The 19,292-nt window shown below is 43.2% G+C and overlaps 1 protein-coding gene and 1 long non-coding RNA gene across 7 annotated transcripts in view; both read right to left on the reverse strand.

Moving 5' to 3' along the window:
* Nucleotides 1-429: 429 nt before the first annotated feature.
* LOC131257775 (uncharacterized) lies at nucleotides 430-3,019 on the reverse strand. Its single transcript, XR_009177627.1, has 3 exons — nucleotides 2,828-3,019; nucleotides 764-1,363; nucleotides 430-673 (listed from the first exon to the last, which is right to left on the reverse strand). It is a non-coding gene; the product is annotated as an uncharacterized LOC131257775 (long non-coding RNA).
* A 168-nt stretch (nucleotides 3,020-3,187) lies between these two features.
* LOC131257764 (probable disease resistance protein RF45) overlaps nucleotides 3,188-19,292 on the reverse strand; it is an 87,320-nt gene continuing 71,215 nt past the window's right edge. For all 6 annotated transcript variants that reach the window (XM_058258636.1, XM_058258634.1, XM_058258631.1 and 3 more), the window contains one exon: nucleotides 3,188-3,455. The gene's annotated coding sequence lies outside the window, so the exon portion shown is untranslated. The remainder of the gene's footprint in view (nucleotides 3,456-19,292) is intronic.

The raw sequence follows: 19,292 nt of genomic DNA on the forward strand, positions 1-19,292 counted from the left end.
TGGCTAGGATATTTCTATATGGAGCAGTGGAGTATTTGAAATCAACGGTGGAAACTCTCTATCACGCATTGTATAATACATAGATGAAAGAGTGTTCTGTAAAAATAAAAATAAAAATTGCTTCTATTTCAATTCTCAGTAAGAATATTTTGTGAAAACATGCATTCACTATTACAAATCAAACATTACACAAAACACTTGTGAAAACTAATGAATATATCATATCATATAAAATGGCACAATGTAACATATCAAAAGATAGTTTGGCAAGCATACACAAATACATCCTCATGCTACAATTACAAATGTCATCCAAATCCTCATGCACCAATCACAGTAGAATTTTAAGAGCGACTGGCCAGCCTCTTGATCAGACCGTCTAGGAACATTTCCAAGAGACGTTGGCTTGGACCACAAAATCTCACTCCATATGTTGCATGGAGATGCCAGTTAAAGGCTTTTGAAAGCTTTGTATGTTCATCGCTGAGAGGATAAGATTATCCTTAATTCTTCCTACAATGACTGTATTTCTCTTGAGCCGCCCTTCATTACAAGAGGAAGTGAGGAAAGAAACCACCGAAAAGGTAATCGATTCCCATGCCACCATCTTCCTTATCTGTTGAGATGCTTCACATGGGTGTGTTGTCACAGTCTATCATGTGAAATAAAGAGCCTGGAAATCAATCTGTGATTAAAAACTTGATAATTCTATGCTAGAATTTGCTAGCTTAAATCTCTAAAAGCTTTTGAAGCATATACTTACATTAAGAATAAAACAGGAGGGCGTTAAGTGTCCAGGTGCCACAGTCTGTACAGCTGGGGCTGTGGTTGGAAGAAACAAAATATTGGTCTCTTGGGTGGAAGATGCTCCAAAATTCCTACAGATTGAAGCTCCTAATTCCTCGAGCAATATCCTATGAATGGAGGGTTAAAAAATATACATCAAATGTCCAGGGAAGCTAGTAAAGCTCACCAATTATGTGCATGGATGGCCCACGAAACAGGCCGCGACAACAAATCAGTTGGCCTAGAGGTAGACAGAAGAAATTGACGGCCCACATTACATGTGCATGGATGGTCCATCACATTATCAGAGTAGCCTGCTCTTTGTGCCTGGGTAGTTATACACCAGGCTGTACCTGATGAGAAGCCTTGATTGTTCACATATATAGAAACTAGTCAACAATAAAATAGGAGGAAGTATAAGTTCTTATCTGTTTGGTTGAAGTATCCTTCTGCAAGCATTCAGTGCAGGTGGGGGTGTAGTTGGGAGATCCATATTAATATTTGATAGGCTCTACGACAGATGGAAGATGCTCCAAACATCTTTATGAATAAAGCTCCTAATCTGTCGATCAATGTCCTACAAAAGATGAATAGGAAAAAAAATACATAAATTATTTATGAAAATAATGTCATATATACTGGATGGCAAGGAACTCCTATTTAGATTTGGTTAAAGCATTACTAACATGAACCAAATTTTAAGCTTGGGATATGGCCGGATACAAACCGGCTACTATTATAATGACCCTGTTTTTCAGGCCTATCCCAGTGGGACTGCAGGACTGTCTGCCTGAGACGCCATTGCTGTGGATGACTGGCTATAACAGCATTCTAGCAGGACTGATGCTTGACTGGGCGTGTGCTGCAAGGCTGATGGTTGATGGCAGTTTGGTTCAGGCTGAAGATTGAGGTGGGATAATGCTTTGTAGCCAGCAGCATGTAGGCATGTGGCTGTCAGCTATGCAGCGGGGCCAACCAGTTGTCTGAATTTCTCCAATTGATGCTTATGTGGGGCAGTTGTGGGTCCCTGACTTAAGCGAAATTCAGATGTTCCTCCATCTCGACGCCTGAAGCAGTTCCCTCTCCTATAGTTTCTTCTATTCTTTTTTCTCCTATTTTCTGTTTGCCAATTAGGCGAAATGATAGGTGAGGCCCAATGTTATTGTGCAGCCCACCCAAAAGTCCAGTCTGTACATGCTTGTTTCAAATTAACAAAGATACAGGGGGCTAGTCCCCATTTTTTGTAAAAAAAAAAAAAAAAAGAAGCTTGGGATATGAAATTAATATTTGAATCCAATATTGGCTTCAAAGGATGGGCCAACTTCAAACAAACTCAAATGCATTGGCTCCTTAGTCAGTTTTCCATACTGTAAAGCCAACAATCTATAGTGGGACCAAAACAAACTAATGTCATATAAAGTAGACCTGAAACAGAGGTTTGGTACTCCCACTCACATGTGGAGGCCTGCTGGGCCACGTGCCAATATAGCATAAGAGTGAGAGACGAGCTTTCCATCAAGTGGACAACATTGTTTAGAATTTCTACCTAAAAGTCAAGTTGTTTCATACCTTAGTTGAACCTGTCTACAAAACAAATGGATGTATGCAAAAACTGTTTTAGACAAGCTCTTCACTAGGAGGGTAACATTTATTAGATTTATTGAGCAAAAAACAGGTTGTTCTACTCCTCGATGCAGCACAATTGGATAATGCAGATTTTTTTAGACATCCATTTGTTTTGAAAACAGGTCCACCTGAGGTGTGAAACAACTTCACTTTCAGGCAAAATGTTTTAATCAACATGGCCCACTTAATGGAAAGCTCAATTCTTGCATGTTATGCTATATTGGCACGTACAGCTGCATGTTGTTGCGCAAGCCTCCACTCACGTATGGGCTTAGCAAACCTAACTTGAAACTTATGCCTAGGGCCAAGAATCAGGTTGGTCGTAAACTACGTGCGCCAAACGTATGCTAAACAAATGGACTGTCAACATTTAATCTATATGTATGGCCTATCAGATGATTGGAGTCAAACTGACCTGAGTTTTGCATTGGGAAAGCTAGATTGTGGCCATGAACATCTTTGATCATGCACCCATATAAACTCCCCGATGAAGCATTGTGGACCTCCTCCCAAGCCTACATTTTGAATAACTATTTTTCAGTTTGAATAAGCATATTACACCCAAATATATATAAAGTAATAGTTCTCAAGCATTACAGAAATATCCTTTTACATTGAAGTATTGAAGATTAGTATAGCAGCTTTATCATGCACCCATGTAAACTCCTTGGTGAAGCATTGTGGACCTCCTCCTGAGCCTACACTCTGAATAACTAGTACTACTTTGAACAAGCATATTACATCCAAATATTGACAAAATTACATCTCAAGCATCAGAGAAATAACTTATTATATTGAAGTATTCAAGATTAGTTGCCAAACCAAACAAATAAAAAGAAAACACACACACACACACCCCGTCTTGATACAGTTTGAAAACATCATCCAAATATCTCACACCATTCATACATGTTGAAGCAATAGAAAAAAGAAAAAAAGAAAAAAGGAAGCCAACAGAGAAACCATAAAAGGGAAATAAATTTTCCTTCACGACCATTCTCTATGTCACGTCCAATCGCCTCCCGCATGCCAAGTAGCTTTTCCTATAAAAGCAAAGGCTAATATATCAAAAATCTTTGATTAAAACTTAAAAATGATGTGTTATTATTTATGCTAAAACAATTCATATTGTGCAGAACAAAGTAATGGGCCATAATGCATTGGAACATAAAAATTGTCCTAGGTTGGTCGCATAAGCAGGGCATGTGGTAATCCAGACTATTGACTTGATGGATAAGCCCCACAAGCTTGCATCTTTGGATGATCCAAACAATCCTTTGGCAGGCCCTTATGAATGACCACTGTTCAAAAATTAAACTGGTAAGATAATGCTGACAATCTCATCAATGGCCTTCAAACAAAAAAAAAATTCTACAGTCTACATTTAACAAGGAAAAAAATAAATAAATAAAAAATCACTGTTCAAACAATTAAAGTTATCAATTCAATGTTAATTTACAAAATGGTCCACCAAAGAAAGGTCAACTAGATGGATAATGCAATAGTTTCTCTCACAACCATACAATGACCTGTGTGCGTCCAAGCTGAGCACTGATAGCATGGTTTCATCCAAAAAAAGACTTGGCTTAAGCATTTCTTCAAACAATTGGCGTGCAGATTTCTGTATAAAAAATTAATTGAACACTTTACAGAACTATAAAATACTTTGTATTCTTGGCAATGTATGGATACAAACTATAAAATGAATGGTGAAGCTAGCAGTAGATTTTTCATAGCAAGAATTTAAATTGTTTAAAGGAAGAAATTACTCGAAGAATAAAACTAGAATTTAAAATTTCATGAGACTATAGTTTTTCTAAGTTTAAAAAAAAAATAAAAAAATGATATGTTTATACTTTCTTGAAGTATCGATTAACAGGTAAATAAAATGAAGAGACGAAATAATTCTCACCAATGTAGCTCTAGCAAGGAGAGGAAGTGCAAATGCTTTGATAGGATATGTCGATGGAGGGTATGTGTCGAATCTTATGCCAGTCCTCTCCCTTGTTTTCTTGGAGCCTTTCTTTGAAGTCTGAAACCATGCCCCATAGCTCCAGTTTTTTTAGGGTAGTCACGTACTGCAGTCCTTCTGGAAGCATGTTCAATAGACAGCAGTAAGAGAACCGTAAATGTAAAAGACTCGGCATAGCCCCTTCCTCCACTCTCCACTCCTTTAATTACCTTTACTGTTCATCAAGACGTAAGGATTCGAGTCGCATATGGATTTAGAATCACATTTGAACTGGCATGACAACAATATTGTTCTCTTTTTTTTATCAAGGAAAAAAGGTCAGGGGAAAGCAAAGCTAAGTTGTGATAGTAAAAGAAATTCAGTTGCTTCTGAATCCTCATTCCATTCCAAATAAGACAGTTTTATTTATTTATTTATTTAGTTTTTTTTAAAGAAAAAAAAAAGGTGAGAGTACACCACGTGTAACTATGTTGATATAGCAAAATTTATATATGGATTCAGGTGGGTCCCACAAAAGGAAAAGGGCCTCACCTATCATATACTCACTAAAGCAGCAGAAGATGAAAACTTGAAAAATAGAGATAGACCGGAACATTGCCATACCGATCTCTCAAAACAAACCAGATTTAGGCCACGACCTCTCTGGAAGCTGGGAGACATCTGGCAGAAGAAGCCATATAGAACGTTTTGTGCTAGTAAAGTACTTGACGTCCTTTGATTGGCCTGTACATGGATGAACTCCACATACTTGCATATCGGATCATCCAAACAATCCTTTTGTGGTGTAAAAATGCGGCGGCAATGCTACAGTTTTTTGTAATATTTTCATCAAGTGGACAAAGTTGTTTAGAACTTTTGAACTACAAGTAGTCAAGTTGTTTCATACCTCAGGTGAACCTATGTACAAAACAAATGGATTTCCATAGAAACTGTTTTAACCGAGTTTTCCAATAGTTGGACAATAGTGATTTGATCTTCTTGCACAAAATAAATAAATAAATAAATAAAAAAAAATAAATAATAATGTTGTCTCGCTTCTCAACGCGGCACAATAAGATAATACAAAATTTAGTAGACATCCATTTGTTTTGAAAACAGGTCTACTTGAGGTGTGAAACAACTTCACTTTTAGCCAGAAGTTTTAACAGCGTGGCCCACTTAATGGAAAGCTTTATTCTTGCATGTTATGCTATATATTGGCACATGTGTCTACATGTGGTTGTGCAAGGCTCCACTCACGTGTTGGGTTAGTTAACCTCACCCAAAACTTATGCCTAGGTTCAAGAATCAAGTGGTGAGCCAAATGTATGCTAACGAAATGGATGGTCAATATTTAATCTATATGTATGGCCTATTAGATCATCAAAGTCAGACTGAAGTAAATTTTGTACATGGAAAGCTAGACTGTGGCTCGCACCTGATGAGCGTCTTTGATCATGTACCCATGTAAACTCCTTGGTGAAGCATTGTGGACCTCCTCCCAGGCCTACACTCTAAATAATTGCTTCCACTTTTAATATGCATATTACATCGATCCATAACATAGATAAAGTAATACAACTCAATCATTATAGAAACAATTTATTATACTAAAGTATTGCATATTAGTAGAGAAAAAAATAATTAATTACACACATCCTCATGATCTAGTTTGAAAAAAACATCCAAATATCTCAAATCATTCATACATTTTTTTTTTAATTTTTTTTTAAAAAAAACAGAGCCTTCATTTCATGAAAAGGGCACTGAACAAGAGACACTTCGGGCTGTCATCAGGCCAGAAAAGATGCCTGATGCCACATATCGTAAGATTTACAAAATTTGCATCCCCCCCTCCCTTTTTACAAGAGAAAAACTGGAGCCCAAACCGAAACCGCAACCTAACTCTCTACCACTATCTTTTGAGCCTCTTTCTGACAGTCCCCAAGCCGACCTTATCGAGGAATAAGAGGCCTCTCACCATTTGAGGGAGAGCCGCAATGTTTGGAAAAAGGCGGATTCTTGTTTCCCGCATCCTAAATTGGCCATGCCATCTGCTGGCCCATTGCCTTCCCTACAAATGTGTTGAAACTGTACATTACCGTAGGAACAGAGAATCCGAATTCTGTGAAGCCAATACTTCCATTTCCAGCCCGGGCAAGAGCTACCCGACAGAAAACTAACCACCATAAAGGAGTCGGATTCAAGAATGATGTTTTTCAGGCCATAATTGATGCAATGTATGAGACCATCATGGACCACACGAATTTCAGCCCTGGTATTAGAGGCACGTCCATAGCCAGCATGAAAACCAAAAATAAAATGACCATCCTCAGTCCTGCACACTCCCCCTCCTCCTGCTAGTCCCGGGTTACCCAGAGACGACCCGTCAACATTGAGTTTGACCCACCCACTTGGCGGTTTCAACCAGCGCACCACGTGGGACATGTTGTTTTGGGTTTGAAGATTAATCCCAAGGAAGACAACACCCTGCTATGGTTGGTGGCACGAATAGTCAGTGATGCTCGACTATCTGCAATTCTTCTCATCCATCCGGCGATGCGAGAAATCAGGATCTCGTTCCGCACGAGGATCCCATCATATCGGGCGGTATTCCTACACTTCCAAAGTTCTCATAATATATATAAAGCACGGTACCTGGTTTTTGAAAGGAGCTGAAGGGCTGAAAGCTGAATGAGAACCCCACCAATGGGAGAGCCATTCACTTACCGTAAGACTGCGCACCATGTGTACTCCATAAATTTTGGTAAAGTGGGACCAGACCACCCTCGCCCTTTTTCTTTTTATCTTTTTTTTTTTAAAATAAAAAGCATTCATATTTCCATTGCTAAAACAGGGGGATTTACAGGTAATTCAGGAGGGCCGTCCCCATCAGCCACTCCTATCATGAGAAAACACATATCCACATGGAGACACCTAATACTACCAAAGTACCAAGGGAGCAGCAAAGATCGGAACCTGATGGCTGCTCTACCCAGCAGTCTGAAAAGATCTAATATTCCCCAGGCCTACCTTATCCAAGAAAATAGATCCTCTAACCTCAGCAGGGAGGTGTTGCAAGGAAGAAAAAAGGGTGAGCGGGGGCTGGTCGGAACTTCCTAAACGGGCCAAACCATCAACTGGCGCGTTCCCTTCTCTCCATATGTGACAGAACGATATATCACCCCAAGAGAGCAGATTTCTTACTCTGTCCACCCACGGTTTCCACCACCAGGTAGTTACAGCCTTCCCCAGCAACATGTCCACAATAACTCTCGAATTGGATTCCACTACCACCTTATGAAGCCCTCTTTCCAAACAGAGAAGCAGACCGTCGTGTACCGCTCTCAGCTCGGCCTCATTATTTGACCCCAGCCCATAGCCATTAGCAAAAGCGAATATTAGATTTCCCCTGACATTCCTGCACACTCTCCCACCGCCCGAAAGACTCGGGTTACCTCAAGCTGAACCGTCCACGTTGAGCTTGAAACAACCTGTGCCCGGCTTAGCCCACTTGATAACCACATGATGCAGGGTACTGGACGGGAGAGGAAGGGAACGAGGGCCACCCCAAGACTGTCGGGTCGAAGGGAGGCAAGAGTGCCCATCGCTGTCCATAGCAGCGATTCTGCCATTCACCCTGGCTATAATGCTCAGCGACTTCATGGGCCTACCATCAAATCTCGCCTCGCTCCTGGCGATCCATAATTCCCACACAATCAACATAGGAAGCGCGTACCTGATTTGCGAGAAAACCATACCCGGTGCGTCGGCACTTCGCCACAGGTGGAAGCGTTGCTCAAAAGACTGATGCATTTGGTTTGGGATGCCAAAGAAGCCGCTGAAGTACTCCCACATAAGGCATGTTTGTCTCTCCTGGAGAAACAGGTGATCAATCGACTCACCATAGGGGCGTTAAGGGGGGGATCCAAGCAACAATTGCACTGAGACGCAAGGTGAATACCCTTTCTTTGGATGCTTTCATCGACAGGAATTGCCCTTTGCAGTAGCTTCCAAGCAAACACCGAGATCTTGAGGAGAACCCCTTGCCTCCAGATCCAGGAACCCCAACGTTTAGGGGGGCGAGGGAGACGATTAAGCTTCCAAGCAGAACTGATCATAAATTTTCCGGATGATTCCCGAGGCCAGAAGCAAAACGGCCTACCTTCCGACAAAGCAAAACCTGCATTGAAGACCCAGGAAATGACAGTAGGAGGAAACATAGCCATGACCACGGAAAGGGGGAGGGGCCCAGCTGGGCCGATGAAATCCCTGACCTTCAGAGACTTGATGTTGTCCGAGAGAGGACTATCCACATGAGCTGTAAGAGGACTGAGGCCAGTCCAATTATTCTCCCATACGTTGAGATCACCATTTCCGACATTCCATTGAGCATAGGATGACACCAAAGGGAGGAAGTCCCTGATCTTCTTCCACAATTGAGAACCGCTGGTAGCTGGAAAGATTACATCTGTGCAACTCAGATCGGCCTGGTGTTTAGATCTAATGAACTTGACCCACAGACCACCTTCCCCCCTAAATTTCGCTGACCAGGCCATTTTCATACGATGGGCTGACATTACTTCCTTTAAACTGTGCACTCCCAATCTGCCTTCCTCTGTAGGGCAAGAGATGTTCTGCCACGCAATCCAATGCAACTTGTTTTTCCCTTTAGCCGAGCCCCAGAAGAAGTTAGCTAATAGCTTTTCCAGCTTCCCAGTGACCATCCTTGGCATGTGGACCGCAGCCATCACGTGGATTGGAAGACTCCCCAATATATGTTTGATCAAGACCACCCTGCCTGCTTGGGAGATGAACCTGGCAGTCCAACCATTGATGCGTCTCTCCACTTTCTCAATGAGAAACTGAAAATCTGCCTGACGAAGCCTACCCTGGGCTAGAGGCACACCCAAATACCTAATACCAGCTCTAGCTGTTGTTATCCCCAAAAGCCATTCCGTATATCTGATCCGACTCCCTGGCATGCTGTCAGTAGTTATGAAGCAACTTTTGGACTGGTTAATCTTCTGCCCCGTATCTTCCTGAAACACGGTCAAAAATTTGTTAACTGCCTGAGGGATTTGATGCTTCCATTCACAAACAAAAGAGTGTCATTCGCATAGAGGAGGTGGGTAATGAGCGGGCTCTGGCGGTGGAGCTTAAAGGCCTGACAGTCTCCTTGAGCGACCAAATTTCTGAAGCTTCTAGAGAAAGCTTCCACTGCTAGAATGAAGAGGCCCAAGGACAAGGGGTCTCCTTGGCGAAGCCCTCTCGATGAAGGAAAGAACCCAGCAGCCTCCCCATTGATGAGCATGGAGAACCAATTGCTACCCCAGTAGGATTCCATTAATTTGATCCACTTGGACCTGAAGCCAAACCTGGATAGGACTCCCTTTAGAAAGTCCCAGGAGACCCGATCGTAAGCTTTTTCTAGATCCAACTTGATAATCATGTTACTGCCACGCACTTTTCTGTTGATGTCCCTCATAACCTCTTGCACTAGAGCTATATTTTCAGCGATTGCCCGGCCTTTCACAAAAGCTCCTTGTTCCTTAGACACAAGTCTGGGGAGGACGGTGCTCAGTCTGGTAGCTAAGACCTTGGAAAAGATCTTATAAATTACATTACAAAAGCTAATCGGTCGAAAGTCCGCGAGCGTGGAGGGAGATTGCATTTTGGGGATCAAACAGATAAGCGAGGAGGTGAAGGCTCTTGGCAGGGCCCCACCATAAAAAAGTGCAACCATTGCAGTGTGAATGTCCTGTCCCACAATCGGCCAACACTCTCTGAAGAAAGCACTAGAGAAGCCATCCGGGCCTGGCGCCCTATCAATAGGGATATCCCACACCGCAGACCTGACTTCATCCAGGGAAGGGGAGGCCAAAAGGGCGACATTGTCCTGACGAGAGATAAGTTTTGGGATGTTTTGAAGTAGCTCAACTGAATGGCTGGTGGGTTCCTCAGAGAACTGTTCCTCAAAGAATTGGCTGGCAGCTTGTTTGAGCTCCTCCTGGCCAGAAATGACATTACCCGCACCATCTTTGAGCTTGGATATGAAGGAGTGTCTGAACTTCTCATTTGCAGTGTTGTAGAAAAATTTAGTATTCCTATCACCTTCCTGAAGCCAGGAGACCCTAGCCTTTTGCTTCCATTTGCTTCCATTTGCTTCCAGAAAGACTCTTCAGCTTTCTTGAGGTTATGGAATATATTTTCAAAAACTTCCTTGTTCCACATTTTCATAATCTGTTTCATTTTCTTCAGCTTCAACTGAACATTTATCAAAGGCTGGTTAGAACACTTTCCCCTCCAAGCCTTGCTGGTAACCTGGTGGAAGGAATCGTGGAGCGCCCACATGCGATAGAATCGAAATGGTTTCGGAACAGTCCGGGCTTGGAGAGGGCACTTGAGGAGAAGGGGAGCATGATCAGAATTTACCCTGGGCAAAACCTTCACCCTGAAGGTAGGAAACTGAGCCACCCATCTGTCATTTATAAGAACCCTATCGAGTCTTGCCCAAACACGGGCTAGGCCTAATCTGTTATTGCTCCAGGAGAACTAATTACCTTCGAAACCCGCATCCAAGAGGCCCGCGTTGAGAACCAATTCCGAGAATTCTATCATACTGTTCATATCCGGGTTGCTTCGTCCTCTTCTCTCAGATGTCTCCAGGATAGCATTGAAGTCTCCTCCCACTGCCCAGGGACCTTAGATGGAATCGCTGATAGCTTTAATCTCAGCCCAAAGCTCCCTTCGGAGAATTCTGCTACACCTAGCATAGACGATCGAAATGGAAATCGGAAGCAATGAATCCTGCATATATATTCTCATAATAATCATCTAGTTAGATGAGCTGATCAAAGAAGCATTAAGATGGTTTCGGATGAATATCCAGATTTTTCCACCTCGATCACCATTTGAGAGGGAGCAGTGGAAGCCCAATTTCAGCCCAATTCTTCTTTCCTCTCGTACCATTAGTTCAAGGATTGCTACCATGCTAGGGTTGAACAATCTTATCAACCTTTTTAGCGATCTAATTGTGGGAAGATTACCCACTCCGCACGCATTCCAAACGAGAGCCTTATCCATCAGTCACACATTCGGAATTGATGGCCCTTTGTTTCAACTTTCTCAACCTACATTGCCATTCTCCCTCCTCAAACTGCAAGGATATTTTCTTGCACTGAATTTTCCTTCTGCAGTATGTCAACCCTATCTGGGTATCTGTTGGGGGGGTCTTGCCTTGAACAGGTCCTGTACACGCACTAATCATCGGGCCTGTGTCGATGGCTTCCTCATTCCGCGAATCAGGTGGAGTCTAAGAGGGTTGAGAGGAAGGAATGGGCCTCTGCCAAAGCTGTTTAGGTGCAAAGAGTGCTCCATTCGGCTGATCTTGATGTTCTTCCCGGGAGGTTGTCCTTTCACCTTGAGAGAAGAAGTTGGAGAGGTCAACTATAATGCTGGCCTGGTAGGTAGCTTTCTTGCCGAGTAGAGGAGGGGCAATAGTTCCTGCCTTAAGGCCCAAGTTAGAATTGCTGATCCCACGATCCCTCAAGCTTCGATGGAGATCTTGTTCTAAAGGGGGTAAAGGCCTCAGCGGGGACCCACCCAACGATTTAGCTCGAGGCTTGGGAAACCTGGTACCCGAAGTTGTATCATCCCTGGGGAACAGACCAGTAGAGTTCAAGCAGAGAGACTCCTTCTCAGGTGGTAGGCTTAATGAGAGGGTTGGCAGGAGGCTGACTGGGGCAGGGGAGGAGTTGAGGAGCAGGCTGACAAGGTTTGGGGAGACGCTGAAGGGGGACACATAAGGGGGAGGGGCTAAGGAAGGTGGGGGCAATATGGAGCTCGAGGGACTCAGCGGAACCACGGGGTGAGGGGTGTGAACCAAAGGAGAGGGCGGATGGGCCACAGGCAAGGGAGAGACATACTCGACAAGAATGGGACCCGGGATGAGAGCAGAATCGGGGCGTCCCTCACCAGACAGGCAACATGAGGGACAATCGGGATGGCCTCAGGCTGCTGCGGGCCCACATCAGGACTGTCATGGGCAAGATGCTGTGCCACTGGTGAAGAGGGGCGTTGATGATCAGCGGCATTAACCCACAGAAGCATTTCCTCACACATCTTGTAGCCGAGATGTAGTATCCTCACGATCACTGCAGAACATCCTAGCAACCGCATTACCCATAGAAGTATTTCTACGAACATCTTGTAGGCGAGACGTAGTAGTCTCATGATTAACCGCATTACCCATAGAAGCATTTCCTCAAATAGCTTGTAGATGAGACGTAGTAGTCTCACGATCACTGTCGAACATCCTATCAACCCACTCCTTAGTAGATTCCGACCTAGGGAAAGAATTCCCCTTGGTGGCATACCGAGAGAAACTCTCCAAGAAACCGATCATTGGAGAGGTAACCCCGTTAACAACCAGCGACTGCGGCCCTTGAAGAACAGCACCCGGTTTTAGTTTAATCCGAACTTGAGCAAAGCCTTTGAATGCTCCAGACAGGGCAACCATGTCAATCTCTACAACCTCTCCATATGTACGGCCAAGTTGTCGGAGTGCACCCGGGTACCAGGAATGGGCAGGGATCCCGAACAGCCGGATCCAGACTCCCTTGTTCAGGACGGAGCACTCCGGGGACCATGTCGCTACCTCCGATTCACGAGCTCTGAATCAAGGACGCCGAAAAAACCGAACGGCGTAATGTATCCCTGAGATGAGTGATGAAGACCCTCGGATCCAGCGTCTTAATCACCATAGCATGGGCGAGATTCCTTCTGAGACGATCAACGACCTTCTGATCTGCTTCAATCGGTCGCAATGCATCGAACCCTAACTTACCGGGTGGAGGGTGAGCAGTCCGCAGGGGTTCCGTAATGGGATCCAGCGACGGTTTCTTCAAAATAGCTAAGTAAGAACTAGGCAACGGGGGCTGGGGACAAGTATGCCAGGACTACGGTTGCCGGAGGGGTCTGGGCAACTTTTGGACCTGAGCCTTCTAAACTGAGACGATCCTGCCATCTATCCTTCGCCAGTGTAAGCAGTTTATAGCGTTGAACGCATCTTGTTCATATCGGAAATGGACAAAGCCAAATCCTCTAGATCAATTTGCAGTCGGATTGAACGGAATGGAAACTGCTACTACCTTGCCAAATCTCCCAAATATGCAGTGGAGGTCCTCGTGATTTGTGTCGAAGGTTAGGTTGGCAACAAAGATGGAGAAAAAGGAAGGAGTGGGGTTTCGTCGTCGAACCTCCTCCCACGGGAGCTGTCATGCTATCCATCAGTTTGTACTAGACCACCCTCGCCCTGACACTGTGGAAGAAGATATGATCTACAGATTCGACGGAGGGCCACTGCCTATAAGTCTACTCATGATAGTTGCATCTCGAGGCCATCTGCACCCTTCGGGATTAAACAGCAGTATCCACTGCAACTGCCCCTCTGAGGATCCTCCATACCAACGTGGACAGTTTTGGGGGAATCAAAGCATTCTAGATTTTTCCGCCCCAAACCGTCTGGGGACTGCACGCACGACAGGTCTCCCATGCCGAAGAAACAAAAAACTTTCCAGAAGGATTATGCGGCCATAATGGGATATCAGGGCCATCTAACACACAAAAGCCCCCATGGAAAATAGCTTCTATTTGCTCTTGAGAAAGCACAAAGAAAACGGCAGAAGGGGGAAGAGGAACCATCTTCCCTAGAAAATCCTTAACTTTAAACGAAAGGAGAGAGGGAGGAATGGTGGCTGACACCCTATCTTGCAAGGGGCTTAGTCCAGTCCAGTTGTCTTGCCAAAGGCACAAATTGCCTTAGCTGAAGAAAGGAGAGAGGGAGGAATGCGGCCAAATCATTCATACATGAAGAAGCCAACAGAAACCATAAAAGGAAAATAGATTTCCTTCATAACCATTCTCTACGTCGCATCCAATCACCTCGCCCATGCCAAGTAGCCTCTCCTATAAAACCAAGAACTTATATATATTAAAAAATAAAATAAAATCTCTAACTAAAATCTAAAAATGATGTGCTACTATGTATGCTATAACAATTGAGAATCAGAACAGAAGTAATGGGCCATGATGCATTGGGGTGTGAAAACCATCTTGGGTCACTTCTGTACAAACGACGTAGGTGGTAAGCCAGACTATTAATTTGATAGATCTCAGTGTGGGTTGAGTATACTTATAGATGGGAAAATCCTAATTCTTTGATCCACAACTACAAATAAAATCTAATGTAGGGGCATTTTCACATGTACAAATGAGAAATAAATCTAATGCAGGGGCATTTTCACACCAGGCTCAAGTGGGGTGGCCCGTCGGATGCGGGGGCACAGTCGGGGTGGGTAGCCCGTGTGAGGCAGTACCCATGTGATGTGGGGCCCACAAGGGAGCCGAGGTCCTAATCCATGGGATGTAGGGACAGGGCCATAAGATAAAGGGATTAATTCATCATGCTCTATCACTTTGAGATTTTAGTAAGTAGTTAATTGTCCACCATCAAAGTGGTATTAGAGCAGGAGATCTTGTGTTTGAGCCTCCTCACAACTCATCTGGTTGGGACCACTGAAAGCATTCCCTGTCATAAATAATTATCTGATCTTCTTTTTTTCTTTTTTTCTTATTTCTTTTTTAACTCGACTATCTGATCTTGTTCTAGATGGTCGAGATGATTACCATTGCTGCCGCCTACAACCAAATAGTGCAAATAATTTCTTAGAAACTGAGCACAAAATTGCATATGGATTTAGAATCGCATTTGAACTGGCATGATAACATTGTTCTCTTTCTTTTATCAAGGAAAAAAGGTCAGTGGAAAACAAAGCTAAGTTGTGATAGTAAAAGAAATTCAGTTGCTTCTGCATCCTTACTCCATTCCAAATAAGAACGTTCTGTGGATGTGAAGTACTCGAACGCCTTTGATTTGCCTATACATGGATGATCCCGGATCATCGAAACAATCCTTGCACCAGCCCTACCATAAATGACCACTGCTTCTAAAATCAAACTGACAAGATGATGCGGACCTTATGATCAATGGCCTTGGAAATAAAACTTACACTCCACATTTAACAAGGAAAAGTCACTGATCAAGCACTTAAGAGTTGTCAAACCAATGTAAATTTATACAATGGTCTACAAAGAAGTGTCAGGTCAACTAGATGGATTATACAGGGGTTTCTTCCAAACCATACGATGACCTGCGTGTGTCAAACTGGAGGACTGCTCGTTCACGTGGTGTCATACAAAAAGGTCTTGGTTGAAGCATTTCTTCAAACGATCTATATACAAAACAATTAAACACCTAACTAAACTATAATATACTTTGTCTTCCATATGATGTAAGGATACAAATTGTGAAGGAAGGGAGAAGCTAGCAGTAGATTTTCATGGCAAGAATTTTAAAGTCTATAAATGAATAAATTACTAAAAGAATATAAGTGGAATTCTAGATCCATGAGACCATTTTTTTTTTCTAAGTTAAAAAATAAAAAATGAATCATATGATTATCCAAACTTCAAGAATTAATTAACAAGTAAATAAATGTGAAGAGAGGAAAGAAGACTCACCAATTTATCTTGCAAGGAGATAAAGAGAGATTGCTTTGAATGTCACCCTATAGCATATGTTGATGGAGAGTAGGTGATGAATTGCATGTCAAACCTCTCCCTCGTCTTCTCATACCTTTCTTTGAATAATGTATGTATATTCCACAATGCAGTCTGAGAATGAGGAGGCTTTTTAGCATATGGGTACAGATTTCCATATAAAGATTTTAAAGATTGTAAAACGGATTAAATTCATATACCTATAATTTAAAACCCATACGACTATATTAAATCCCAAGTGTCATTAAAAAGAAAATTTTAAATGATGATGGGAAAGAAATCTCACCAATTTAGATCCCCAAGGTGTTCGAGATCAGAGGACCGAATCCAATGTCACCTTATCTTTTTCGTTCGCTTATGTCAATGGAGAGTATGTGACTAATCTTATTCCAATCCTCTCCATTGTCTTCTCGAAGCCTTTCATTGAATGGGCGACACATGTTCAGCAAATCCAATTTCTTGAGGGTAGTAACGTGTTGTAGTCCTTCCGGAAGCATCCTCAACCGATGGCACGAAATTGACGCAGGGATGAATGTGATGAGGATAACTACCCCGAATCCACGGAGCTTCTCTGGACTCCTCACAGAGACTTCTCGAATCCACGAGGAATAGAAAGCAGAAAATAGAAATAAATTCTAATAAATTCGAAATTGATTAATTGATCAATAAAAACGAGTTCACAACCCTTTAAATAGGGCTACCAAGCAATGGGAAAGAAATTAGAAGCAAACTACAACTCAAACTCTTAGAATCCGCGACTTACTATAAATAGTAAACTTACTATTTATAGACGGTCGCGATGTCTACTAGTGCGCAAGGTTTTCGGCCAAAAATAGTAAGTGTCCTATTTGGCTTCACCAAACCGTTCTCTTAATTATTTTAAGCTCTTTTCACGTTAGGCGCAACTCCTAAAGCCTGACGAATGAAGAGTTATAATCAAACTAAAACTTACTATTTATAGTAAAAACGAAATTAAAACAGGGAAACGACCGTCAATCCAGGGGTTTTTCGTAATTCCGGGCTGTACGACCTGGCATAGTCGGGTTGGTTGGCTTCAGTAGCTCGTTCTACCCCAAAATCATATATTTTACGTCAGATAACTCATTCCGGATTGCAAGATACACCCGATTTAAGGTTCGATGGTCTGGATCACTTCTGTCGTCGACCGGGCCTTTTTTGATCCATCTTGGCCATGTAATTGTCTGCGACCCGCTCTACATTAGTCTCCTCCACTTTAAAAGAATTCGTCCTCGAGTTCTCGTCATGCTCTGGTTCATGATACTCGGTCAGGTCCGCGACATTGAAAGTCTGTGAGATTGCCATGTCATTTGGAAGATCAACAATATAAGCGTTATCATTAATCTTTCGGATGATTGGGACGAGTCCAATCTTCTTATTTTTCAACTTGTTGTACGTCCCGGTCGGAAATCTCTCTTTGCGCAGATGGACCATAACACGGTCGCCCACCTCGAACACTTTTTGTTGCCGATGCTTGTCCGCTTGTTCCTTGTACTTCTCGTTCGAGGCATGTAGCTTGGTCTGTACTTCTGCATGGATGCCCATGATCTTGTCTGCCATATGTTCTGCTGCAATGCTCGTGCCTGGGTGCTTGGGCAGAGGGACCAAGTCAAGTGTGTGGCGAGGCACTCGTCCGTATATAATTTGGAATAGTGATCTCCCTGTTGAGCGGTTCACCTGTTGTTGAATGCAAACTCTGCTTGAGACAAGGCCAAATCCCACTGCTTCGGTTTTTCTCCTGAAATACAGCGAAGGAGGTTTCCCAATGTGCGATTCACAACTTCGGTCTGCCCATCAGTCTGTGGGTGGTAAGCACTGCTGAATTGAAGTCGTGTATCGAATTGATTCCATAAAGTCCGCCAAAAGTGGCTAATGAACTTTGTGTCACGATCGGAAGTAATGGTCTTGGGGAACCCGTGTAGCCGTACGACCTCCCTGAAAAATAAATTCGTCACATGTGTTGTATCGAGGGTCCTCTTTCATGAGATAAAGTACACCATCTTAGAGAAACGATCTACCACCACGAACATCGAATCCATGCCACGTTGTGTTCATGGGAGACCAAGCACGAAGTCCATTGATAAATCCTCCCAAGGACCGTCAGGAACAGGTAACGGGGTGTAGAGGCCCGTATTCTGAGATTGCCCCTTGGAGATCTGACAAACATGACAACGTTGTACGGCTTTTCCCACATCAAGTACTAACTGCGGCCAGTAATACCGCTCTTCCACAAGAGCTCGCGTCTTATCTCGCCCCAGGTGTCCACCAAGGCCACCTCCATGTAGCTTCTGAATAATTTGCTCCCTCAGAGAACTTTGGGGGATGCACAATCGATTCCCTTTGAAGAGAAAATCGTCCTGTATATGAAGGTCACTGGGGTGACCTTCTTGACACTTCATCTAAGAATCTTTGAAGTCCTCATCCTCGGCATACAGCTCCTTGAGACATTTGAAGCCGATTACCTCGTTGCTCATTGTAACTAGTAGTGATGCACGACGGCTAAGTGCATCAGCCACCTTGTTCTGCTGCCCTGACTTGTGCTTAAGAACGAACGTGAATTCCTGTAAAAATGCAACCCATCTAGCATGCACACGATTCACGTTAGTCTGACTATTAATAAACTTTAATGCTTGATGGTCAGTGTACAAAACAAACTCTCTTTGAATCAGATAATGTCGCCAATGTCATAGCGCCTGAACAACTGCGTACAACTCAAGCTCATAAGTCGACCACTTCTTTCGAGCTTCGCTGAGCTTCTCGCAGTAGAAAGCTACTGGCCTGCCTTCCTGTGATAATACTCCTCCAATTCCGACGTATGAAGCGTCACACTCAACCTCAAACAATTTGTCGAAATTAGAAAGCACCAAGACCGGTGTTGTAGACAAACGATGCTTGATCTCATGAAAGCTCTTATCAGCTTTATCGGTCCACTGAAACGGTCCTTTTTTCATGCAATCTGTTATAGGCGCGACTATGGTGCTAAAATCTCGCACAAATCCACGATAGAAAGTCGCCAACCCATGAAAACTCCTCACCTCATAAATGTTTGTCGGGATTGGCCATTCTCTAATAGTTCGCACCTTTTCATCGTCCACACGAATGCCTGTGGACGTTACAACAAATCCTAAAAACAACAGACTGTCAGTTAAAAAACTACACTTCTTCAAGTTGAGGTACAACTTGTTAATTTGTAGGACCTGTAGCAAATGCCTGAGATGTTTCCTGTGCTCCACCTCATCCTGGCTATATATCAATATGTCATCAAAATATACTACCATAAATCGACCAG

Source organism: Magnolia sinica, chromosome 10, assembly GCF_029962835.1.
Source record: "Magnolia sinica isolate HGM2019 chromosome 10, MsV1, whole genome shotgun sequence".
Taxonomy (NCBI): Eukaryota; Viridiplantae; Streptophyta; class Magnoliopsida; order Magnoliales; family Magnoliaceae; genus Magnolia; species Magnolia sinica.